At 39.7% G+C, this 26,515-nt stretch overlaps 1 protein-coding gene and 1 long non-coding RNA gene across 4 annotated transcripts in view; both read left to right on the plus strand.

The window, feature by feature from the left end:
- BTBD9 (BTB domain containing 9) overlaps nt 1-26,515 on the plus strand; it is a 405,610-nt gene that overhangs the window by 96,819 nt on the left and 282,276 nt on the right. The window lies entirely within an intron of this gene.
- LOC110124742 (uncharacterized) lies at nt 1,405-26,052 on the plus strand. The gene is made up of 2 exons (XR_002309871.2): nt 1,405-9,061; nt 9,571-26,052. It is a non-coding gene; the product is annotated as an uncharacterized lncRNA (long non-coding RNA).

Raw genomic sequence — 26,515 nt, forward strand, 5'->3', positions numbered from 1 at the left:
GTAGATTAATCCATCTTCAGACAGAATTCTGGAAGCATCTGTAAAACTGGAAAATTACATTTCTCTTCCCTTTTTCAGGCACAACTGGACTAAATGTATTTCCCAGATACTTTAGAATCAAATTAATCCACTTAAGTAGGTCTATGAGAAATTATATGAAAAATTGAAATAAAATCATAAAATATAAATGTTAGATTCTTCTTGGCTACATTTATTTTGGTGCCAGTTTGCTTGGAAGGGCTGCAGTGTTGAAGGGTAACCAGAGGTCACTTGTAGAAATTCTTTCTTCCTTGGGTGGTTCTCTAATAACTAGTGGTGGTCTACTTTAGTTCAGTTGGATGAAGTAGCCCTTTTAAGAGGGGTGGTGAAGTCAGCCATTTAAGTTTCTCTTCACGCTCTCCCTTTGACCCTTTTAAAACCCCTTTCTTTTATTCTACTCACTGAAAACACATCACTGAGCCCTCCTTCTTTGTCAGAAAAGGCCAGTCCATCCTTTCCCCCTTCCTGCCCTAACCTTTAATGAGTAGTTTGTTCTGTGAAGATATGTGGGCTCCCAAGACATGTGAGAATTTTGATAGATATAAGTGACATTCTATGGTTGGAAATGAGGAAGACTTTGTTCATGTTTCATTCTCATATGAACTATATAATCCTTTTATGTTTTATACCTACAAGATACTCAGTTTAGGTAGAATATACTGATTGAAGGTTCTTGAGGAAATAAAAAGTAAAGTAATAACAATAATCATAATAGTAACAACTACATCTCTGCTTATTAGCAGTGAAACAAATGCAGAATGAATTGGGACTTCTTGTAAATTTACAAGTAAAAGAAGAAGAGACTCATTAAGAATAACAGCAGTACCATGTGTTGCCATAGAACATTGCCATTTAGTATGCCCTCATATGATAGCAGAGGAGTGGATTGCTTGGACTCCCATCATTTCTTTAGCTTTAAGATCTCTGGATCTAAATCTTCACACCAGCAATTTTAATTAGCATTGTTGCTGTGCTGTATTATCAAACTGCTTGAGTAGTCAGATAGTCTGCTGTTAGTGGCAGCTGTTCTTCATGTTTAATCTTTTCCCTCTTCTGCTTCTTTCATCACTGTCAACTTTCCAGCTTGCAGACTAGAGCATATGTAGCCATCTTTATTTACTTTTATTCTGTGCTAGCATTTGCCTTCTACTAAATGAGGTTGTCCCTTATGAGACAGCTGGTAATTTATTTCTACAGTCAAGGCTCATATACTGCTTTTCAGAACTTGGGATATATTAGTAAGGCTTTAAAAATGAAAATATCATCTGAATGAACATTGCACTGATGGTGAGCTACAGACAACACTCCCCCGCCCCCACCAAAAAAAAGCCAATACTTGAATGTCTTGTACTTCTGTTTGTCTGTCCCATCTCTCCTGATAGTTTTACAATCAATAGTAGACTGTGAGAATGGTTATAAATAGATATATATGTGTGTGTCTTCATATTAATCTCTTTCTCCTAAGTGGAATCATTCCTTAGGGTCATTTTTATGAGCAGTACTCCTAATTTGATTTTACATCAGTCCAAGGAGCACTTTTTCTCTTCCATTTACATCAAAGTTGTTGAAAGCATCATTGAACTTTTAAACCAAGTTAGGAGCACTGCTTAAAACATCCTTTATTAGATCAACCTGATAAGAGAAATTCTATAAGCCAGATAAACTCTAAGGTTCCCAGGGTTCTAATGGGGTCCACAGTTAGCTATTAGGTTAAGGGTGGGGTAGTGTGACTTCCTCAGAATTTATACTTGGAGTGTATAGTTCAACCTAGTCAGAAACCACTGCAGTTAATGTAGCCTTTTGACTAGATCTTTGTTATATTTTTGTAATTTGGGGGTTTTAGACTATGTACACTTTAAAATCTTAACTTTACATGCATAATAATGCTAAACTTCAGCATTAGGGTACATGGAAATACTTTAAGTCTCAACCACAAAATTCTATCAGTATAGTAGTTAATTAAATGTATTTCTATAAAAAATAGTTTACAATGGCATGGGTTCATTTTTAAAATCCACCCCTTCAGAATTAAAAACTTACTTCTTAAAGGTAATGAAGATGTTTCCTAACATTTATTGAACTATTGATGATTGCCTCTAAAAGGATTATGTTTGTTTTTGCAAAGGGTCAGGTAACTCTCAACAGCACCTCTACTTTGATAGAGAATCTGGTGAAGATTTTGCAGAGCATATTACATAAAGTTGTTAAAGAAGGATTAATTTCAGTTTAATAAGCAAACTTCCGCCTTTTGCTTTGCTCTGGAGGTACAATGGAGAAGGAACCTGCATCCCTCTTCTTAACAGGTCACAGTGCTCTGGAAGAGTGAACTCTGTCTGGTTCATCTCATTTGATGGCAGCTAACTGAGAGTCACCATATGGTGTTTGGTGTGCACACATTCCGCAGACACTGCAATGAAAAGGGTGATGTGATCCATATCGTCCCTTGCCTTCTGTAAAACTTAGTGGTAGTTTTCCATTGCCCTGTGGACCAGGAGCCAGATGTCCACTCTGAGCTTTGAAAAGGACCTTAGACCATTTCCTTTACCTTTCCTCTGCATGCTCATGTTTAAGTTAACTTTTTTCCCAGAATTGTACTTTATGCCCTTCCTGTCATCTATTCAGGTAAATCTTTACTCTTTACTCATCCATGTGAAAATGTTCCAGATGTGAAAAGTGAACGGTTTCCCTTCATACTTTGAATTGTGCATAATGAATATGTAATTAATCATCATCATTCAAATGGGATTCAAATACGCTAAATGTATTTACAGAATAGTATGGAAGAAGAACAAAGTGAAGGAAATGCTTATTTCTGGGGAATTCAGAGAATATTTTACAAAGAAAATACTGTGTATCCAGGTCTTAATGGATGAGCAGGAGTTTTCCAGGTGTATTTTGGGCAGAGGGAGGAGTATACATGAAAAGTTATGACATCTTACATTTGCAGCAACATGGATGGGCCTGGAGATTATCATACTAAGCAAAGTAAGTCAGAAATAAAAAGGCAACACCATATGATCTCTCTTACATGTGAATTCTAAAGTACAATAACAATGAACATATTTATGAAACAGAAACAGACTCACGGGCATAGAGAGAAGCCTAGTGGTTGCCACGGGGTCAAGGAGGGAAGGACTGAGAGTTGGGGACTGGCTAACTATCACATATATGGTGGATAAACAACAAGGTCCTACTCCATAGCAGAGGCAACTGCATTCCATATCCTGTGATAAACCATAATGCAAAAGAATACGAGAAAGTCTGTATGTATAACTGAGTCACTTTGCTCTACAGCAGAAATTAACATAACATTGTAAATCAACTACACTAAAATTTTAAAAAAAGAAAAAAATTTATGGCCTCATAAAGCAACTTGGCATGTTTAGGAAACATTGCTGCCTCTACTGTATGCATGCTTGTTAGGTGCTGGTGCTGGGAGGTGATATCACCAGTGGGATTTGTATGAGAGGCTTTGAGCTGCAGAGGCCAAGCCCATGTGGTTCTTCTAGAATGCTCTATACTAGCACATTACCAGCTGGTTTAGGCACTTGGTTAATATTTTTTCTGATGAAACATGAGGCTCAGAGTAGCTGGCTCTTTGATCAGGGGAAGAAGAAATTGTGAGTAATTCCTTTAAGGACCATATTCACTCATCATTCATCAGGCATTCATTCAACAAATATATACTGAGGCTGCTGCACTCAGAGCAACAAGGGAGATATAAAGATGTTTCTACACTGTTTGTGCAGTGCCTCTTCTCCAAATTCAGGATTTTATTAGATTTTTCTTTTGAGAAGTGTTAATTCTATGCCATTTTATTATGTTTTATGCATACTTGCTACTAAAGCACTGTGTAGTTATTGCTTTCTCTGGAAGGTTCAGCACTATTTTAACCTACTCCACTGCTATATTTCAGGAGTTCTCACTCTGCATTTTAAGGAAAGTGCAGGTGCTCAAATGGCTGGCATTTTTCTACATTTTTATGCCTTTCTAGCCAGTATTTATAAGGTCAAGAAGGCATATCATATGGTGTTACAGATGTGAAAGCTGATTTGTACAGAACTTTTTAGGTCTAACATATCTTAGCTGCCATTCTTTACAGTTGATGCAAAGAGGATATAGTTTAACTGTAGCGAAGTAAACAGAGTAAACCTGAAAGCAGAGTAGGAGCTTTACTCTTTCTTTTTCTTGGGCTGTATGGTTTGTGGGATCAAAGTTCCCTGACCAGATGTTAAACCTGGGCCTACGGCAGTAAAAAGCACTAAGTCTTAACCACTAGACTGCAGGGAATTCCTGAGACTTTGTTTTTAAGATTGCACTCTTGGTAATATGTCATTTTTACTAGTGTGGGGAAGGTTCTTGAGGATTAGTTTAAATCCATTCAGTCCTTCTCTTCCTTCCACCCACTGCCCTGCTCCTTTCTTTGCTTCATTGCATATTTGAGTAACTTCTGTGTGTCAGCGGTGTGCCGGGAACTACACACTGGTTTACAACAGGACACATTGTGTTCTGTTTCCGTAAGGAGAGCTACTGACCGCAGTCCTTCTCGACCCCGGCTGTACATTTGCCATACATGGGAGCCATCAAGTATAGATGCTGGAGTCCCTGCCCTGGAAATTCTGATTCAGTGGTTCTCGGATGAGTAGGTAGGATTGCCGACGGGTTAATACATATACATACATGCACACATACATACATATATGTATAGCATGTGTGCTCAGTCGTGTCCGACTCTATGAACCTATATACTAGAGCCTGCCAGGCTCCTCTGTCCGTGGGATTCTCCAGGCAAGAATACTGGAGTGGGTTGCCATTTCATCCTCCATGGGATCTTCCTGACCCAGGAATCAAACCCATGTCTCCCATATTGGCAAGTGAATTCTTTACCAGTGAGCCACCTGAAAAGTTCCAGACAGATCAATAGAGAATCTCAATTCTCTGAAGTGGGGCTGTAGGATAGTTAGTACTCGGGAGCATCACCTAGTCTAGTCTAAGAAGATGAGGGTTGGTGGAGGAGGAGGTTGTGGATGCAGAGTGGAAGGTGAAAGCCTGTCTTAGGTTTTGGGAATAACATGTATGGACTGCTGGAAGAGAAAGCATGGGAAATTGGTAGTTTACTGTGGTCTGAGCCTAGAAGAGGAGGCAAGGAGTATCCAGAAATGAGACTAGAGAGGCATGCAGGGTCCAGATCATTCAGGGCTTTGTCAACCAGGTTAAGACATTTGAATTTTATTGTGAAGACAGTTGAAGCCATTGATATATTTTAAATAGTGGATATCATATTGAGTTTATTTTATACAGGGACTCCTGCTGCTCTCTGGAGAATGCCTTTGAGGGAGTTAAGAACAGAATTTGAAGACTTTTATAGTAGTCTATGCAAGAAATGCCATAGCTTGAATCATGGTAGTGGCAGTGTGGAGCTTCAGAGAAGTCGGCAATTTAAAGAAATGTTCAATTGTTAGAATATTCTGATGTTGGTTTAAAGTAGATGTGTTGAGGGAGTGAGGAGAGAGACATAAATGTGTCAAAGACTCAGTTACTGGCTTGGAGTCATGGATACCATTCACTAAGATGGGAATACAGGAGAGTGGGCAGATAGAGCAGGGGAAGATCATCAGTTTAGTTTAATATATTGAGTTTGAGGTACCCAAGTAGAGATATCAACTAGGCACTTAGTCACAAATGGTCTGAGGCATGGGAGTAGGATCTGGGCTAAAGATACAGATTTGGAAGCCATTTGCATTTGTAAGAAGGTAACTGAAATCATGTGAGTGCATGAGATGGTTCAGTGTTTGTAGAGAGGGTCAGGTGTCTGGGTTAGAACTCTGATGAACAGCAGCATTTTAGGAAAGGGGGGAGAAAGGGGTGCCTTAGCAGGATATTGAAAAGGCGTGGTAAAGTTAGTAGGAGTAGCGAGAGGGCGAGTTGTCACACAAGCCGAGAGGACTTTTTAAGAAGGAAGGAGTGATCAACAAGGTTTAATGTCATAAGACCAATAAGAAATTTTTATTTGTTTTAACAACAAGAATGTTCTGTCAGAAGGAGGAACAGTCTCATGGCATGGAGAGAAGTGGGTTGAAGGGTATGAGGTAAAAGAATCATGGGTAAAATCAAATCATGTTGTACACCTTAAACTAATATAGTGTTGTATGTCAAGTATATCTCAACGAAACTAAAAACAAATAATCATGAGTTGACAGTTGTTTTAAGAAGTTTGAGACAATAGAGATAGGGTGGATGGGTGTTAACCAGGGGCACAGGGGTTGAAGGAGAACTGTTGAGACAGGAGAAATTTAATTATCCTGTTGATTCCCTCCTAGAGTGATCATTTATTAAAGACCCTCTGTGAGCTGAACTCTGTTCTATGAGGATAGCTCTTAATTCTAGCGGAATAGCTACTTAATAATTGAATAACAAATAATAATGGGAAGCACTGTGAAGGAAATAAGCAGGATACTGTGGCTGAAAGTAACAATGAGACCTATTTAAGATAGTGTGGTCAGGAAAGACCTCTTTGAGGAGGTGTCATTTTAAATTTAAATCTTGGGCCTTAGAGACAAGATGATGGAGAAAGACTTGAGCTCACCCCCTCTCATGAAATCGCACAACTAGAATCACACAACTAACTGCTAAACAACCATAGACAAAAAATTGAGGTCTGAAGAATGAAGAGACCAGGAGTAAAGAGCCTAGGAAACAGCATTTCATTCAGAGAGAGCATCGTGTGTGTAGGTCCCAGGATAGAAGCAGCTTGGTGTGTTCTAGAAACCCTCAGGGACAGAAGGTTTTTGTGGCCCCAGTGAGGTGAGCTGGAACAGTAGCATGAGTGTGGTCATGTATACATGGTTCTAGTGTGTGTTTTATTCAAGAACAGTGGGTAGCCAGTGGAAGATTTTAAGGAAAATGACACAATCTGATTTAAATTCTAAAAAATTCACAATGGCTGTTTTGTGGATAATGGGTTACTAAAGGGGGTGGGACGAGAACTGAAGCAGGGAAGCAACTTAGTGGGCTGCTTGGCTCAGGAGGGGAGAGAGAAGCGGGTAGCTAGTGAAATATAGTGTGAAGATAGAATCTACATGTTTTGGCTAATGATTGCTGAAAAGGTCAAGGGATGGCAAAGAGGGGCTGCTTTTGGTATCTGGTTAGTATCCGTATAAATGTAACACAGCTGGCTCAGGTGGGAGAAAGGAAAGGTCCCCGGATTTTCAGTGTGGGTTGGAGCTGGGAGGACATGCAGAATCAAAGTCTCCTATTTTATACATGCTTGAATTTGTCTGCTTGCATAAGAGAGATTTTAACTCAGCAACTGAATTAGATTATGTGGAGGTTAGAGGAGAGGTTTGGTCTAACATTTAAAATTATTTGGTGTATAGTTGTGTTTCAAGCCACGAGAGTGGACCTGTTCACCTGAGAGAGGATGTAGAGCCAAACTCTGAGCAACGACAGTATTTAGAAGTCAAAAAGAGGAGACTGAGCTTGCAAAGAGAATTGAGACAACAGCCAGTGAAGTAGGAACTTGGGAGAAGGTGGTATGGAGTCTCGGAGGGGTGTTTCAAGGAATGAAGGGAGTAAGCAACTCTGTTGAGTGGTTTGAATAAGGTCAGAAAAGGGGCTATGGCTTTGGCATCATCTAGATTAATGGTTATCACTGCAGAATCATGTTCAGTATTGTGGTAGGATTAGAAGATGAGTGAAAGCAAGTAGGAAGTAGAGCTATATTGATTGCACTAAATCTATGAGAATCTCTCTAATTCATTCTTTTAAGGGCTCTGTGATGGTCCATGTTATGTTCTATCATAATTTATTCAAGCTTTCACTGTTGATGAGTATTTGCTTTGTTTTCTCTTTTTGCCTTTGAAACTAGGCTATAATGAACATTTTGCACTTCCCCAGCCTACCTGGTGTGTGTGTGCGCCTCCATCTTTTGTTGTTTAGTTGCTAAGTTGTGTCTGAGTCTTTGCAACCCCATGGACTGTAGCCTACTGTCAGGTTCCTCTGCCCATGAGAGTTCCCAGGCAAGAATATTGGAGTGGGTTGTCATTTCCTTCTCCAGGGGATCTTCCCCACTCAGGGATAGAACTTGTGTCTCCGACACCTGCAGGCGAATTCTTTACCACTGAGCCACCAGGGAAGCCGTATCCATCTTGATACGTTGGTATTTTATGTAATTTTTGCTGGTATTGCTAATTTCTCAAAAGACTGTAAAAATTCACATTTCGCCTGTTCTTTTTGAGAGACTGATGATGCATTGAAAGGGAAGATGCACAGTCCTTGAATAGGGAAGAGGAGGTGGGGCCTAAAATACACATAAAAGGACTGGGCTTTGATAAGGAAAGGAATACTTTCTCCACTGTAACGGGAAGGAAGGAAACGATTACTTAGTTGTCCATAATTCTGTAGTTTTGGTGGTAATTGAGACATTCTGTAGTCTCAGTGAAATAGGATATAAAATCATCAGTTGAAAGGAGGAACTTGGAAAATTCAAAGTGTGAAATCAATCCTAGAAAGTCAAAAAGGGTGTAGGATTGCTAGGCCATGTTGAATTTAAAATACAGTCACAATGTGTGATTTTCTCTAGCTGTATCTGTGATGTGGGTTTGTACTCAGATAAAGTGGATACTTAGCGTCACTAGGGCTAGAGTTTGCTAATAAGTACGTGTGACTGGGCAGGGGGCAAAGGAAATAAGAGCAGTCTGCAAGGGAATGGTTGTATTGTACATAGACCGCAAATCTAAGCTCAAGGGACAGAAAGAGGCTGTAGGATTGCAACAGAATCAGTAGGTTAGAAGGTTCAATTAGGGGGAAGAATTTTTAACGACAGAGACACCAAAACTAATGAACAGGAAGGATGGGGTGGGGTGTTGGAATGTGGAATGTATGAATTTAGAATTTTGGCATGGGTAAGGGTTTCTATTGACCGATTCAAGGAGTTGCCCATGGATTTGGATCACTGAGATACAGTGAAAGAAGGATTCATGAGAGAAGTCGTGAAGGATCTGGGAGGCCACGTTATGTTTGCGTAGTGTACATTTTTGTTGCCATATAACAGGAGTGGGAGTGGAAAGGAAGAGAGTCAGGAGTGCGGGTTTTCATTCGGGTGGAATGAAGGTGGAGATGGGAGGTGACGGTGCAGCCAACAAGCGGGTTGGGCTTGAGCTCTGCAAGAACATGGAGATTTGGAGACATGGGCAGAGTGGAAGAGGCCTGCTGGGAGGGTACTGGGGAGCAGACATAACTGCCTCTGCTACCTCCTGGCCCTGGAATTTATGGGACAGGGGAATTGAGAGAACAATAGTCACTTCTTGAGAGGGCTGCCGGGGAAGCATGTTTATATGCTGGTGTTCAGGGAGTGAGGGAGAGATTGGGAGGGGAAAGGCTGGCCAGCAGAGCTTCCTGACGGGGGAGACTCGATCGGCTGTAGAGTCTTAGTGGAGGGTTACCCTTGGCTGCCTCAGAAAGGGGAGAGGGATGGGCAGCCCAGCTAGAATTGCGTGGCCAGAGGCCGGTCCTCCTCTCTCTCCTCTGCAGAAGGCAGCAAGAACAGCTGCTGAGCAGATGTAAGAGGAATGGAGAAGATTTCAAACAACAGCTGTGGAGAGAAGTGTCACAGAGAAGGGTCGTCAAGAGATGTTTGAGGGCTCAACTGGAGATGGAGATCGTTAGGCATAAACTTCTCCCTTCCTGCCTCTCCCATTGCATATGCAATATCTATTTTCTCTTATTCCCACCGGCCTGAATTCATTACTTTCTCATCTGTGTTTCAATAGTATTAAACACCTACTTTGATATCTCTTATCACAGTGTGTTACAGTGCTTTACTTGTTTTAGCTTTTAAAGTGTAAGTGCCTAGACTGTGTCCTAGGTTAAGTCTCATTTATCTTCATGTCACCTGGAATAGTTACTGGAACATAACAGGTGCTCAGTTAATATTCATTGAATTGAATCAAATTACTTAAGTATGGTTATTTTATTTTCTAAAAGTTCTTTTTCTTCATTGGTGTGACATTGAATATTCTAAACAACTGGCTAGTTTTTGTGGGTACAGTATGCTCACTAAGGGTAAACCGTCCTGTTTCCATCTCATGCAAGAGCAATGCTTGTGTAGAAGATTACAGTATCCCACTCATCTCTACAGATTTGGCATGAACTTATTTGCCTTTGGAATTTCTGTCAGCAGAATCTTTGTTTGCCTCATTATTGACCTGACCACTTGGCTGTCAGGGTGTTCTTTGAGAATATAGTGAATGGCCATATTCTTCTGAGTGAATGGTATCGTGCTAACATTCTTTCCCTTCCGAGAGAATGGTACTATGTTATGTTATTTAAAAGCTGTGACTTGACATGGAGGAGAGAGCTTTTCTTATAAAAAGAACCCGATAAGCAAAATAAAAAGTCACCTTGCTTTCAAAATGTTGGAAATATTGTGCTGACATGAAGACTATACAACCATGGAAAAATATTAATTTGCCCATTAATGTGCTCATATTGTTTTGTGGGTAGGAAAATGAAGGTACATAAAGTATTATTCATATTCCATGTCAGTAGTCACAACTATGGAAGGAGGCTTCCTTAGGTTCCCTCTAAGATAGAATTATAGAATCTCATATTAGAAGGTAGCATGGAGAGCAGATGGTCCAGACACCCTGAACATTGGAATCCTCCTTCAGCATCCTCAGTGGCTAGGTGTCAAGTGTCTGCTTCTATACCTGTAGGGATCAGCAGTTTTCCTGAGCGCAGAAACTAGGTTCTGCATTGGCACCACGTCATTGCTATCTCTGCAACAGTAGTTCTCAAACTTTTCTTTCCAAAAGTCCTTTATACTCTTAAAAATTAAGGATCTCAAAGAGCTTTTGCATATGCAGAGTATACATATCAATGATTATTTACTATTTAAAAATTTAGTATTGAGTGTAAATGACATTTTTATTGAAAAATAACTATTTTCCAAGACAAAACAAATTCGGTGAGGAAAGCGGCCTTGCAAATGTTCCTAATAGCTGCCACAATAAATAAAAGACGGCTGGGGTTCTCATATATATTGCTCATTCAATCTGTTGTAATCTCACAGGTCATGGAGCCTCTGTACATACATGGGAGGCAAATAACTGCTTAGAATTAACAAGTTTTGACCTCACGGACCTCCTAAAAGGGTCTCAGGGACCCCTACAAATCTCCAGGCCATAGTTTGAGAACCACTGCTATCTTGTACACCAAGAGAGGGGACAGATCGATGAACTAAACTGTTAGAGACTGGAATGAAAGAAAAAAATACAAAAGGGGCTAAGAAAATACCATCAAATGTTGAGTGCCTACCATGTGCCTGATTGTAAAACACTGAAAATTCTTACACTTAGATCAGTTGTTCCCGGTCTTTTTCAACATGAAGATACTCTTTGACTTCAAAAAATATTTCAGGATTGTAAATTAGCCATTTTACTTATAGAATCCATCCATTGAGAAAATGACAAAAAGCTACTGTGAATTTAGTTATTGTTTGTAAGTAAGAAATTCCTATTTTCATCATCATGCCAGTGTCTGTGGACATTTGAAAGCCAGTACTGTGTGTGTGTTCCTGTACAGTTGATCCTCAGGTCCATGAGGATTTAAAAAGCCCTTGCAGGTAACTAACTCTGTGCCTGGCCTGGGTAGCTGCGCCCCCCCCACATGTGTTCCATGGGCTGGGAACCGTGGTTGTGTGTGGTATTTTTCCTCCTGAGAAGTCATTCATTAGTTCTTGTCACCAGTCTTAAAGATGTTGACTGATAGTTGTTTTGAAGCCACTCAGACTTTGTACTTACATTGAGATGACTGGGTGTCACTAAGAAAGCCAAGACAAATAGATGTGTGTGCCTCCCGGGCCTGCGGTTCTCTTTGCCTGTACTTCTCTTGCCAAGAGCAATAGATTGGCAGTGGCAGTCTGAGCCCATCTCCCCTGCCCTGCAAGATGGTGCTGGGAGCTAGTGTCAGAGAATTGTGTTGAGAGAGTTAATACTGAGTTAGAGGAAAGTGGAAGAGTGGTAATAGTGCAAGGGGAGGAGTGAGAAATTAAATGGTATCTTTTTAGAAGTCTGCCTTATTGCAGTCTGCATTGCTCCTTGGGGATTTTTCTACTGAGTACAAGAAAATCAGCAAGCACTTCCTGAAAAACCCAGATGAAATTACTGCCATAAATTTTTTTTTTTCATGGCATAAAACCCTTAATTTAGATGGGGAGGGTTTATTACCAGTGTTTTCTTGGCATGGCTAAGTTCAATTAATTTCAGATGACAAGCTCACCCCCGCCCTTTGCCTTTTTTCTGCAACCCACCCCCCAACCCCGCCTTCATATGTGGAAAGTACAATTTGTTATTGGTTTGCCTTTGGCTCTGGAGACCTCATTAAGGGGCCGAGAAAGGGATTTTATCTCTCTCTCTTTGACACCTTTCTGTTTTGCAGAATTCAGACCATTCGCATTGTCACATGGAAAAGTATGTATGGTGTATGTGTGAAGGGGAGGTTAGCAGATAAAACTGGCAGTGTTTATACCTTTTAAATATTGCAAGTTATGAAATTTGTTACCACAGTGTTCAACTAAGATAGGGACCTCAGCCTTAGATGAGGTCTCTGGAAGGAATGTGGACACATTTAGATAGGAAAACTTAGCTGTCCTGACAGTTCATATGTAACATATCTGGCTGTTTGAAAGCAGGAACAAGATGTCAACAGAATACTGTATTTACTCACACTCCTAAGACATAGCCTGCTGCACCTTCTTGTTCCTATCAGAATACTGTGAGCATATCTTGCAAACAAGGGAAATAATCTATGGTGTTTTGTTTTTCTCTGCATGGTAATATAGAATCTATTGTAGTGTGAATAAAAGGAGTCACAGGAGATTCATTACTGTTTGTGAAGTGTACTGTCTGTGTCTTTCACTGTGTGATTCTTTATTTTACTTACAAAGCAGATATAAAAATTAGAATTGAGGTGATAGAGAATATATCCTGCATAAATAAGCAATTCAAACAAAAGTTTTACCATTCTAACACATAAACACCCTGCTTCAGAGGTTGGAGATTAGAATCCTGTTACATTAAATGCTTGACAATTAATTAGCTATTGTCTATAAAGTTCCCAGGATGACAAGTTACTTAAATACTATTATTAGGAGTAGCTGGATTAGTAATAATAATGTTCAAGTGCCATTGGTAACAATGAGGAGAATTTAAAAATAAAGATAAATGCGTGTGATCATAGTCAAAGTGATTTGTGTGCTGAATGCAGAGCAGGCCGTCCCTGTGCGCAGTGTTTTCTAGACTGCAGTGTGGAATGTGCAACACTTGGCACAGTGTTCTGAGGAGGGTGAGACAAAAGTGCTTAATTTGTTAATATTTTTTCTCTGCTTTTTGTGTGTTGCTTAACCCCTTGTCAAAATAGTGTTCACTTAGGAAAATGGAAGAGAAAATAAGAAAGCTGACAGAAAAGAGGCTCGGCAGAAGGCCAAGTGTAAAATATGAACCCCGAGTCGTTGCTAACAGGCATTGTTTAGATTCCAGATATGCTAGATCATTCATTAGTGTGTGTGTATGTTTCAAAATATGGTACATAATTGGTATGAGAAAAATGTGTGAGGACTTCACTTGATTGTACAGGTTTTTGTTCTGTGGAGCTTATATCCTTAGGGTCCCATCCGTTTTGGATGTAATTTTGTGAGAAAATCAACATGGAACCAAGAGCTGGCCCAAGCTAGTAATGGGAGAAAATTACCAAAGGTAGTAGCAATAGGCACGAATCCTTATTCTGGAGAGTGAAGCTTACAAGAGGGGAAGGTGCAGGGCTTCTTGGTTTTTGGAATCAAAGATTTAGAAAATCGGGTGGTGTGCAGGAGCGGTGGTGCTCGTCAGCTGTTTCCTGTGTCCCCTCCCATTGCTGCTCTCTGCTGCTGGCTCTGTCACTAGCTCAGGCGTGGACTCTGAGCAGAAGGGATGCATGGCCCTTCCTGGCCAGTGCACTTGGTCCAACCCTTTGTGGGCTGCTTCCTGCTTGCTCTCTTGTTGTTTTTTGGTGCTTGGGGGGCAGGTGCTAGATGACAGAGCAAAATAGAGAGCATTTAAAAATATATGTGTACCTCTAAATAGTGACAGAAATTCAACTTAGGTTCCACCGACCTGTTTAGCACAATCTGCTATTTAGAAGTATGTGTTGCATTCTCTTCTGCATGAATATGGAGTGTAGATGACTGACTAGTTCTGGTGTTCTGACCAGTCCTTAATACCTCATATGAGTCCTGGGAAAACTTCATTGTGGAAGAAACTGGGATAGGTTGAATTTGATTTTAGATATTACAGACAGGTGCCTTTGGCAGCCAAATTCATACAGATGACCAGATTTCGCTCTCATATTTAATACTTAGTTGGGAGTTACTCCAGTGTTGATCTTACTGAAGATATTTATTAATTTGAAAGTACTTTAGTCAGTGTTTCTGTAAAGCCAAACAAAATTTCAGAAAAACTGTTAAGACAAAGGGACACCTCAGCCTTAAATCTGTTTATGATCAGCATGTCCGATGCATGTTATCCTCATTGGCTGCCTCTTCCTATAAACCTGGCTGTTGCCACCTCGCTTGGTTGCTTACAGTTTGACTGTAGTCAAGCTTGTTTAATTAAGACTTGAAAAAACACCTCCTGTCCTGCTCAGACTTGGAAGAATAGCCCAAGTTTGAAGCCTTTGCTTGCTGTCATGGTTGCTCAGCTAGTTGATTGGAGCAACGAGGTTTGGAGATCTTCTAGTACATGATGATTTTCATTGTAATAGGTCTGATTGTAAGGAGTAGTCATAGTTGACTACTATGACTACTATTGACCATAGTTCTTTCCTACTGAATATCTCATTGTTTTCACTCTCCCCTCCTCTCCCCTTCCTTCTTTTTCTCTCCCTCCTCTTTTCTGAGAAACTTGGAGAAAGGAACCCTATGTGTGGGGTCCAGGAATCTGGATCATTTTGAAGAGCTAGCTAGTTCTAACACTATCCTTAGGAATAATCTTGCTGAATATAGCATCTTTTGTGATGGGTGAAATGATAAAAGAGGGACTGTAACTTGGGAAAAAAACATTTTGGGGGCCTCCATTAGAGAATATAAATCTCAAATCACTATAAAGTTCAGATAATATTTCATCCAGAAATTGTGACAGCAATGGGAGGTGGGAAAAGTTCCCTCCTTGTGTCCGTTTTGAGAAATACAGTGTTTTTTATTTGGTACAGTTGCATATTCATTTCTAACAGACTGCATCTTAAAAGGATTGGACTTTTATAGATTCTATGAATATTCAGAGAGTCACCAAAACCAATTCTGTCCTTTACCTTCAGCAACCAGACCCATCTGTCATTTGCTTGCTAGAGAGTCCTAGCTCTGCATTGAGAGATTTCCCTTTTGAGAAAAAGATATTTCCCACGTGGATGGGAAGAACACACTGGTACCTTTACTGCCGTGGTTGAAAGTTTCCACCCACAGGGTAATTGTTGGGAGTGTGTGTGTATCTGTATTGCCAGGCCCTGCCCACTCTGGGATCTGGCATCAACTCTCCTAAGCTTTTAGGCATTGTTTAGGACATTGATGCAGAAGTGGAAGACATAATAGCTATTGCCACTAGTAAGTCATCAGGGTATTTGGCAAGCTGGTGAAAGCTAGAAGCCTTATCCATTTGCATTTTAATTGGCGTGACCAGTAGCCTAAAGCCTGAATTTAAAAAGTTGTCCCTTGGGCCCTTTCTCCCTTTTACCCTCTCATTTTCCTGAAGCTGATTTGCATCTTTAAAAAGAAAATCTCACCATTTAAAAACTCATGCCCTTTTTGATAAACTCAGAACTCTTACACCTCTGTTAATAGTATTTTAAATATCCATTAAGAGGTAAGGATTTTAACAAAAGATCCAGGACAATGACAGTCTTAGAAGGATGCCTTTTATTTTTTTTTTTACTGCAGTCCTGTGAGATCAGTGTGAAAGTGGGGTCTGTTTGCTTGCCACAAGCATTTTTCCTATTCTTGCTAGTGACAGAGCACAGCACAGGTCACTTTCACATCAGCTTGTTCAACTGCTTTGTTTCCATGACCACAAAGGACAAGAGAGCCTTCTTTGCAAATATAGTCTATTTTATTATAGTTCTTTTTTTTATTATTATAATTCTGAAAGTGCATGTTCAGACTACACACAGGTCCATCTTCCCTGGAAAAGATTTGGTATCACTCTCATACCATCTTCCACCACCTTACTGCTTTAAGTACTTAACTATGAAGAGAGAAACAGATGAAATTAATTAAGATGGGCTAAGTAAGATACTCTTATTCATGAGCACATCCCATCTCTCAGCCACCAGCCCCGTGGGGGCTCTGTTATTGCGCCTCCCCTTTGCTGCCCTAACCACGCCCAGATCTGCCTGCATGGTCATCAGTGTGACTCCGTGTCTCCTAACCTTGGTTCTAGTCCTCCTGGACCTAAGGTGAAAGGTCTTCTGTGTTCTTTCCGTGGTAGGAAGGGCATTCCTTGAGGATCTCTTAGAGTACTGGGCACTGGGCTGAGTATTCTACTTGCATCATGACACTGAATCCTCAGAAGGTTCCTGTGAGAAACAGTTATCTCCATTTAGCAGGTAAACTAAGGCATGGAGATGTTTGCCTGCACTGCTGTATGATGATGGAGTAAAAAATCCAAAACCCAAAGTCAGTTCTGTTACATTACACAGAGTTGCTTTCTTGGTTCCAATGAAATGAATGATCCTTTCAAAAAGATATTCAAACTTTTCTGTTCTTTCCATAGGCAGAAGAAGAAGAAAATTTAATTAGATAAGCATTATCATTTTTAAAAATAACTACCTTATTCCACCTAGTACCTATTAATATTTGCTATAGAATCTAAGGCAATGCTATTGATAGAGGAGAAAACCAAGAAAATTATCATTTAACTCATATTTTCAGTCTAACCCTTTTCATATGAGAGATCAATGTTTTACAAAAATAGAAGTATTATAGATTGGCCTAAGGAAGCCTTTTTTGATAACCCTTAGGTTATCTTTCCCTGCTTTTTCAGAATAGTATTTGGAGCCCTTAATTTTGGATTCTAATAGGAGTTGTAGTGATTAAAAAAAGAAAAGAATGTATATATAGAGAATCTTTTATACTGTTATTAAAAACAAAAGTTTACATGTAGAAGAAAATGAATTAAAAGGCATTTCAAAATTGGCGAGTTCAAAATTAAAAGTAATTTGAACTTGCCATATGTACTCATTGTATTGTGTAACAGGCAAAAATAGAGTTCTATAATGTTTATTATGTCACTCTAGAGCTTAGATTATAACACATAAAAATTAATACTACTCTAGTGCTGACATTTCTGCCATTATTCTAGACTTATAGGAAACCATTTCGTTCATCACTGCAGCCATGTCTGTCATGTAAGGTTTTGTTGTTTTCCTTTGTTATTTTTTTGAAACTCTACAGAATGTTTCTTAGGAATAAATTAGATTTGAAAAAAAAAACCACTTTAAATTAGGTGAAGAGAATTGTCAATGGATAGATGGCTTGGTGTTGAAAATATGTTTAGATAAACAGTTGCATTTAAAAGAAGAAGAAAGAACAAAGGTTATATTATCACTGTTCAAAATGAAGACTGGCTGCTGAACTTTGGCCTTTGGAAATGGCATTTTGAATCCTTGACCACTAGAGGGCGCTGTGCTACTGCAAACCACTTAATTTAAGTCCAAAGTCCTCAAATCTCTTCATTTGTTCTTCTCGCTAAAAAGATAAAGGATTTATATTCTTGTAATGCCAAGTCAGTTCATACTTAACATTCAGCCTTTAGCTGTAGAAACTTGTTTGAATGACAGTAATGGCTTCATTTCAAGTTATTTAAATGTTTAATGCTGTGTAATTTACTCAAATGTGTATAATCCTTTAACTAGATGAAAATAATATACTGTTAACATTGTTTTTAGCATTAATTAATGTGACTAATTGAAGTTAAAAACACTGAAACCAATTTCCCTGTTTTGTTGCATGATCAGACTCTAGAGAGGCTTCCCTCTGGCCCAGGCTGATCTGGGTTCAGTGCTCTTCTCCCCTCAGCCCAACTCCTGGCCCCCCGAGTACTTCACCATCTCCCTGCTGTTTCTGTAGTTCATCTGATGTTAGTATACCGACTACTGCATTTGGTAGCAAAACTGATGAACTGTAGATTGGTTTCCCTCCAAAAACTTGTCATGCCTTATGATAGGAGCTTCTTAGCCTTGTTTCATTGTTCCAAGATGAATGTAATAATGATTAAAATCACTAAATTTCTTAAAAGAAGGGGGAAAATGAAAGTAGGTGTTGTTGACATCACTAATCCTGGCATTAGGTGGGAACTCATTTTTATCAGGAAATGGTGGAACCACAGAATTCCTGCCTGAAGACCCCATCAGCATAGCTATTGTTGCCACTGACTCTCAATAATAACGAAAAACAAAACCAACAGCCCCTGCTGTTTTCAAAGCTTTAGTCTGGTCTCTGAAATCAGATGAGTATGAGTCAAAACCAGGCAACACCTTTCTGGCAGCTCGCTTGTACTGCTGCGATGTGTTATATTAAAACAGCCCGTTACAGTTCTGTTTGTGGGCATAAATAATTCTTTCTCGTTAAACATTGCTCCTCCAGGGTGCCTGAGAAAGGAACAATTTCATCCATTGTAATTATTGATACAGGTCCTTTATTCAAAGTAATTGTTAGGTCACAGAATGCTTTGTTATTATCTCTATACTCTGAAAGTTTTGTCCATAACCTGGGCAGTCTTTTAAGGGTTAAAAATGCAGAAGTATTTCATTCTTTTTAGGTTAAATTTTAGATGAGAATTGTTGCCTTGGGGAGAAAAATGCGTTTTAAAAAACATCTATTAAAGAATTTGTTAACTCCTCATAGTATTTATATCATCATGTAATGCTTCATATGCAGTGGCACTATTTTATTTTGTATATAAAATCTTAAATTGAAAGCTTAAATTTAATTTCATGAACAAAATGCAGTCATATTTAATTTCATGAGCAAAGTGCACATTGGCTCTGGTTTATTTGTTTACTAACAGTTTTTAAAAGAATTTATATATTTCTGAGATACCATAATTTTCCTTATCATAATTACATGAATGTAAATATCAATATATATCTATATGTGTGTATTTGTATACACATGCATGATAGTTATCTCAGTTGGGCTAAACAAAATAATTGAAACAAAAAATTTTCTTAAATATATGTTATATAGCAATTTTAGAAGATAAGCTTATGAAATCAATGAAGAACAGTAATTAAGTTTTTGAATTATTATTTTATTTGCATCATTCTTTCCTTAAATCCATGAGTGACTAGAACATCCAGTACTTTATAAAGAACTCTTCATTTGATCCTTACCAACATTTTATTAGGGAGTGGATGTAAATATCAGCTCCACTTTACATTGAAGAAAATGGAGCCATCGGAACATTGAAGTTACTTCCCCACGATCACTGCAGTGGCATGGCCTAAAACTAGGGCGAGCTCAGTTTCTTGCTGTCTCTCTCCTCTACCCTTCAGCTGAAGGCCACTATGAACCCTGAACAGAGAGACCTGTGCGGGAAGGCTGGCCTTGCTTCCCTGAGTGTTCTAGACTGGCTTAAGGCTCTTTTTGTGTGTCTATCTTCTCATCTCTAAAATGGGATCTAATTAGTCTCTTTTCAGTCTTGTTCAAGACAGGGTAAAGACTAATGAAGTTTTAATTTACTGAGAATTTTGAACCTGGGGGTAAAAAGCTATTTACAGTGTAGTTTTTACCTTTCTGTGTTTTTAGAGGGCGAAATGGTCCTTTTCCTATACAGGAAAGGCAATAGACAAGCTTGAAGAGGAAAGGAAACAGATGGGTGAGGCAGCCTCCATCATTGAAACACAAGGAAGTATCTCTTTAATTATTCTTTTTAAATTTCTTATTTACCGCCAAAAGCTTCTATCTCGAGTGTTAATTTTTTTTATTTTTGGAGGTCTTTTTTTGTTTGTTTTAAAGCAGTTTTAGGCTTACAACAAAATTGACAAGGAGGTACAAAAATTCCCCTTCCGTCACATGCCCCGCTCTTGTCAAGAGTGGTAGCTTTAAAAAAAAAAAAAAAACCCCAAGGATGAACTGCATGACATATCATAATCACCAAGGTCCCCGGTTCATCTTAGGGTTCACTTGAATGAAGTGAGTAGTGTTGCATGTTCGGTGGGTTTGGACAAAAGTATAATGACATGTATCTATCATTATAATGTCATTCAAAGTATCCTCACAGCCCATACAGACTTCTGTACTCTGTGTATTCATCACCCCACAAACTCCTGGAAGTCATTGATCTTTATTGTCTCCATAGTTTTGCCTTTTCCAGAATGGTATATAGTTGGAATCTTTTTTTTTTTTTTCTTTCTCCTTGAAGAGAGAGGTTCAAAGCCTTTATAATACCACTCATAGCCCACCCATGTGTGGACCGGACAGGCTCTAGGTTGCAAGCCCCTCCCGCAAATAAATACTGTAGCTTTTCTTTAATTATTCCTAATAAACCTTGTTGGGCTGGGTTCAGGTCTTGGAATTTGTTTCTCTTCTTCATTGCCTCCTAGCTTTGCCATTTCTTCTCTTCCCACTTGAGGATGAGACTCTTCTTTTTTTTTTTTCTAATGTACTTATTGGTATATGATAATAGATAGGCTCATTTCTTTAAGAGATGCAGTGTTATCAGTGTTTGATTGCTAAGATTAAATTAAACCATAAATTAGGACATAGCATTTCCTAAAGACATTTTATGTTTTAATCAGTACTAAGATGAGAAAGATAAATAACTACTAAAGCAGCAATAAAGTAAAGATGAACCAGTGTTATTACTTAATATTATGCAAGAAAAAATAATTATTTGTTAGGTACATGTAAGTAAGTACTAGTTAGTTACCAAAAGAAGGTAAAGACTTCATTGTGTCTTGTGTGACAGACTCAGGACTTAGTTGGCAGCACCCATAACACTGTTCCTGTTATTTAACCAATCCTCTTCCTTTCCTGCCAGTATCACAACATTTCAGGGCATGTATTGTTTTCCACAATATTGCATTTGCAGGAATTTCGCAGAAACAGGAGACAATACGTTGATGTCTACCATAGCCTTGGGCATGGGCTTCCCAGGTGGCTCAGTGGTAAAGAATCTGTCTGTAGTGAAAGAGATGCAGATTCAATCCCTGGATCGGGAAGAACCCCTCAAGTAGGAAGTGGCAGTCCACTGCAGTATTCTTGCCTGAGAAATGCCATGGACAGAGTAGCCTCATGGGCTACAGTCCATGGGATCACCAAGAGTTGAAGATGACCTAGCAACTAAACAACAACAGCAGCCCTTCCTGCCTGTTCTTGAGGCTGTTTCCTCTCATTGCTTGAGTTTCATGCTCTTGTTCTTTCTCCTTTCTGTGATCCCATTCATGCCTGGCCTTGAAGAGCTCTCCCAGCATGACCTTCGTAACACCTCCTCCTTCACCTCGAAACTTTCACCACCACTTTTTCTCATCCAAGTCCCTTTTGGGGTTTTGTCTTCTGGCTTTTCTGCTCACACCCAACATTTACAGTCCCCAGCTACCTCAGAGGAAGCAACAGTGAGGTCACCTGGTGCCTCCTCTGGGAAAGATCTGTGCACTAGTCATAAGCCCTGAATTTTCAGCTTTGTTTCCCTCTGCCTTTGACCCTGCAGGTCATGCTGAATTCCTGAAAAAATTTCTGTAACCGACAGGACATGCCAACTATTAATATCTTTCACCTTTTCACTCTCCTCACGGACAGATCTCTCTGGGCTGTGGCTCCGAACTAGCCCTCTGCATCTAATGTCATTTGTCAAATAAGCACGAACCTTAGAACTGGTCTTCTGAAGTTGTAGTGTCACTTGATGTTGCAGGAGAGGTGCGTGCTGCTCAGAGAGGCTGGGTTTTGTCTAAGTACACAGCAGGTGTGGGGCAAACCCAGGCCTAGCGTCCTGGCCTCCTGATTCTCAGTCCATCCATGCAGTGTGTCCACTGCATGTCCCTTCCGTTTGGCCTCCAACGGGCAGAACCTCTGCTGGCTTACACTGGCTGCTTTTCAGAGACTAATGCATCACTAGCCAGCTCCAGGAGATCATCTCTTGTATGACCCACTTCGGCTTCGGACTATTACTGATCTTTTTCAAGATAACAAGAAAAGCAGGGGGTTTTATTAGATAGAAATGTTATATTTCTGAAATTAAAATGACAAAATTAAAAGGTAAATGGAAAAATTGAAAAAATAGAAAATTTATATCAGGGAAAACATTTAGAATCTTTGCTATTTGCGTCTTGAAGAATCAGATAAGCACCCCAGAAGAAAAGTGGGAATAGGATATATGACAGTGGGAATAGATGATTCACAAAAACTGGCCCCCCCAAAAAAAATATCCTGGTGAAAAAAAGGTCAATCTCATTGTGAAGCAAAGAGAAACCACTTGTGCTTATCAAATGGGAAGATATCTTGAATTATGCTCATGGTCATGTTGATGAGGGTGAGGTTAAATATTCTCTCATGCAAGTTGGTTCTGAAAGGATTAATTAGTTACAATAGTACATACATACGTATGTATGGTGGAATTGTACAATAATTAAAACTGTTTTAGGAGAATTTTATATGATGCAAAAATGCTCACAAGTTGACTTGTAACAAGTTAAGTGGAAAAAAGTTACTAAAATAAACTATATTCTAATTTTTTAAGTGGCATATGTGTATATGCATTTTTTTAAAAGCTGTAAGAAAATACACCAAATGTTAAAAGTATTTATCATCAAATGGAGGGATTATGAATGATTATTTTCTTCAAGTTTTTTGCATGTTCTGTAATTAATGTGTACTATTTTTGAAATTATTTTTTAATTAAAAAATTTTAAAAAAAAGAAACATTTTTTGTAAGAGGGATGGGGGCCTCACCTTCAGATCACACATTCTTTGCAGATCTGCTGGTTCTCATCTGACCTTTTAAAACGCTGTCTCCAGCTCCTTGCGTTGCAAAGAATATGTCTATAGTGAAGTAAAGGCCACGTGACACAGAGAGAATAGACCCAGCCTCAGAACCAGGACAAACCACTGTGCTGTATATGCACAGTAGGGCCTGAGGAAGCCACTGCCCCATCGCTTCCCTTGGGGCTTCTTCATTTACAGGGTGAGGGTATTGGCTCTAGGTGTCTGTAAGACCCCGTGCTGCTGTAAAATGGTATCATTCTTCAGCACTCCCCTTTCCTTCTTGTTATTGTTGTTTAGTCACTAAGTCATGTCCAACTCTTTGCAACCCCATGGACTGTAGCCTGCCAGGCTCTTCTGTCCATGGGATTTCCCAGGCAAGAATACTGGAGTGGGTTGCTGTTTCCTTCTCCAGGGGATCTTCGTTCTTAGTCCTCTTATATCATTACATTGATCCTAGGCTGAGATGGCAGACCCACTTTATGATATGACTCTGGGAAGTTTTATTATCTCTGGTAAAACAAACAAACCCTCCAAAGATACTTTCTAAAACCTTTAGGTAGTTGCTTTTTCTTAGCAGGTATTTTATTGTCTATTACAGCTTTTCACACTTGTGCATCCACTTTTAGGCTCTAGACCGGGGGTCAGCAAGCATTTTGCTAAAGGACCAGAGAGTACGTATTTTAGGCTTTGTGGGCCACACGGTCTCTGTGACATGTTCTTCTCATTTTTTTTTTCTTTTAAACAACCCTTTTAAAAGATGTAAAATTCATTCTTTGCTCGCAGGCCATAATCTGCTGACCTCTGTTCATAACTGTAGAGGAACAAAAAATTATTTTGTCATACCTAGCATACTTGTAAACTGATTTTTCTCTTTTCATATTTCTAAGACAGTTCTTCAGACTGTAAGTAAAATAATCCTTCAGGATGACAAAAGTGAATTTATGTAATGGGTAACTAAAAGCACATTATTTTGTATAGTTCATCAAATGTCGATGTAACCGAAAGCTCTAAGATGGAATCTGCATTATAGGGCTGTTTTAAATTGTTCTTTATATTATTCCTGGAAATGTCTTTGAATCCTTGATTTGGGTGAAGATTTTAAGAAAACCGATCCTCATACTTTTAGCGGAGCTGCATCCAGTATTTTAAACTCTCTTCTGAACAGAGTGGTCAGTAGCACAGATTTTATAGTCAAACCTGTGTTTGTTTCCAGCTTGGTCCTTTATCAGCTCTGTGGCCTTTTCAAGTTAGTTAGCTGTGCTCAGCCTCGGTGTCTGATGGCTAGGAGGACTGGAGTAGGCTGTTTCTCCTCATGGGTCTGCTCCAAGTGTCGCAGGAGAACGCACTTACAGCACACAGGAGGCACTCAACTGATACAAGATTAGTATTATCCCTTTTTGCTTTAAAACAATATTCAGTGTTCTTTGGGAACTCGTTATAATCTTACATAGTAGTCAGTGTCAGGAAGTGTTTCCATAACCCATGTCTCATCTACTCTGGAACAGAAACCCAGTCTAGTAACCTATAGTTCATTTCTCTTTATTTAATCTTCATCCATTGGGTTGCAAAGAATCGGACATGACCGAGCGACACACACACACACACGCATTGGGAAAAGAAAAGTTTCATTCTCCCTGGAGAACTGAAAATAGAATGTTTGCTCATTAATTCTAATTCTGTTAACCTTTTGCCGTAAGTCGGATTTCCCTGTGCACTAGTAATTTTTATGTTTCAACTTTCACCTTCCTGTGATCTTCTGTAGTTGAAGAGCTGGACACCATATCCTAACCAAGGACTGCCTCACCATTTCACTCCTCCATTCAATAAATGTTTACAGAGTACCCGTCATGTGCTAAACACTGCCTTGAGCTAGACATGCAGCTTGAGTAAGACCAGGTCCTTGTCCTTGTCGAGCATAAGTTCTGGCAGGAGAGGTAAATAAATTGAGATGTAAAGAAATAAACATGACACTTGCTGGTAGTATTTGAAGAAATTGGTAAGGAGTGGTGAGCTAGCAGGTGACTGAGTTGGTGAAGGGACATTTGGGTAGGAGGATCAGGGAAGGTCTCTGTGAGAAAGTCAGTTGAGCTGAGACTTGACTTAACAGAAGTTGACAATGTGGAGAGCTACGAGAAGAGTCCTCTAGGCTAATGAACAGCAATAGTAAATTCTATGAAGTGGGAGCTAGCTTGGGGTGTTTGAGGAACAGAGGAAAAGGCAATATAAGTTTGAAATCTGGTAATGGGTAGTCTGAGGGTATTGGGAGAAGGTATGGCTATCCGTGAGGGCAGAGAGGTAGACAGGAGCCAGAACCACAGACCCGGGTGATACAGAACTTGTTTTAAGAATGATGGAAAGCCATTGAGGGGTTTAAGTCAGGGGGTGAAATAACCTGGATGTGTGTATGTTCTGTGAGAATGGGCTATGGGGGGACAGGCATGAGGCAGGCAAGGAGAAGCAAACAGAGAAAACTGTGACAGAGCTGCCAGTGTGGCAGGAAGAAACAAGGAGAGGTTTCCATGGAAGCCTGAAGAAGACAGCCTCTCCGCATGGGCAGAGGGGAGATGAGAGTGGGCTGCGGCTGCTATGCAAGACAGCTAACAGCAGAAAAGCGACCAGTAGATCTGGCAAGATGGAGCTTACTGGTGACCTTACTGGGAGCCAGTTTGGTGGAGTAGTGGGAGGAGAATATGGAGGGTGAGTTCATAGGGATGGCAGTAAACGTACACGATGAGAAATGTGTCACTGGGAAGGGAGGCAGAGAAATGGCAAAAAGGCTAGAGGGGACTCAAGGTCAAGGGAGGATGATATTAAGGTATGTTTGTATGCACATTGGAATGACCCCACAGGAAAGGAGGATTTGATAATGCAGGAGAGTGGATCATTACAGAACTGTGTTCCTGATGTGAGAAGAGGGGCTGGGCCCTGGGGCTCAAGTGGAAGGTTAGCTTTAAGTAGGAACAAGGTTACTTCTCCCCTTGCTGCAGAGTATGTAGACTGAGACAAAATGGAAATATTACCTTCATGTTCACAGTCCTTGCATTTCATTTGATCTTTGTGGTATATTATGGCCCTCTAGTTCTTTTTGTGTTATTGTGCTGATTTATTTGTGCAATATCTTTTTTCTCTCTCTCCAGGCCATGTATCTCACATACAGATCTGTTTACATGTCTGTCTCTCCCACTAAACTGGCATCTCTTCGAGAGTGGTTATCTTTGTATCTCCAGACACAGCTCAGTGTTTGGCAAGAACTGAGTTGAAGGAATGACAGCTACATCAGTACAAAGGACTTGTGTAACAGCTACACAAACATGCGGTAGAAAGGAGAGTAATTTGAGAGCATGAATAAAATTAGATGTTTGCATTACTTAGAAGAATTAAGATGAGTTGTCTTATTTAAGTTGAATAGTTACTGATTACCAGAACTGAGCAGTAGCTAAGGGTAAAAAAAAGACCATCTGACTACTACAT

Source organism: Odocoileus virginianus, chromosome 27 (assembly GCF_023699985.2).
Source record: "Odocoileus virginianus isolate 20LAN1187 ecotype Illinois chromosome 27, Ovbor_1.2, whole genome shotgun sequence".
Classification (NCBI taxonomy): domain Eukaryota; kingdom Metazoa; phylum Chordata; class Mammalia; order Artiodactyla; family Cervidae; genus Odocoileus; species Odocoileus virginianus.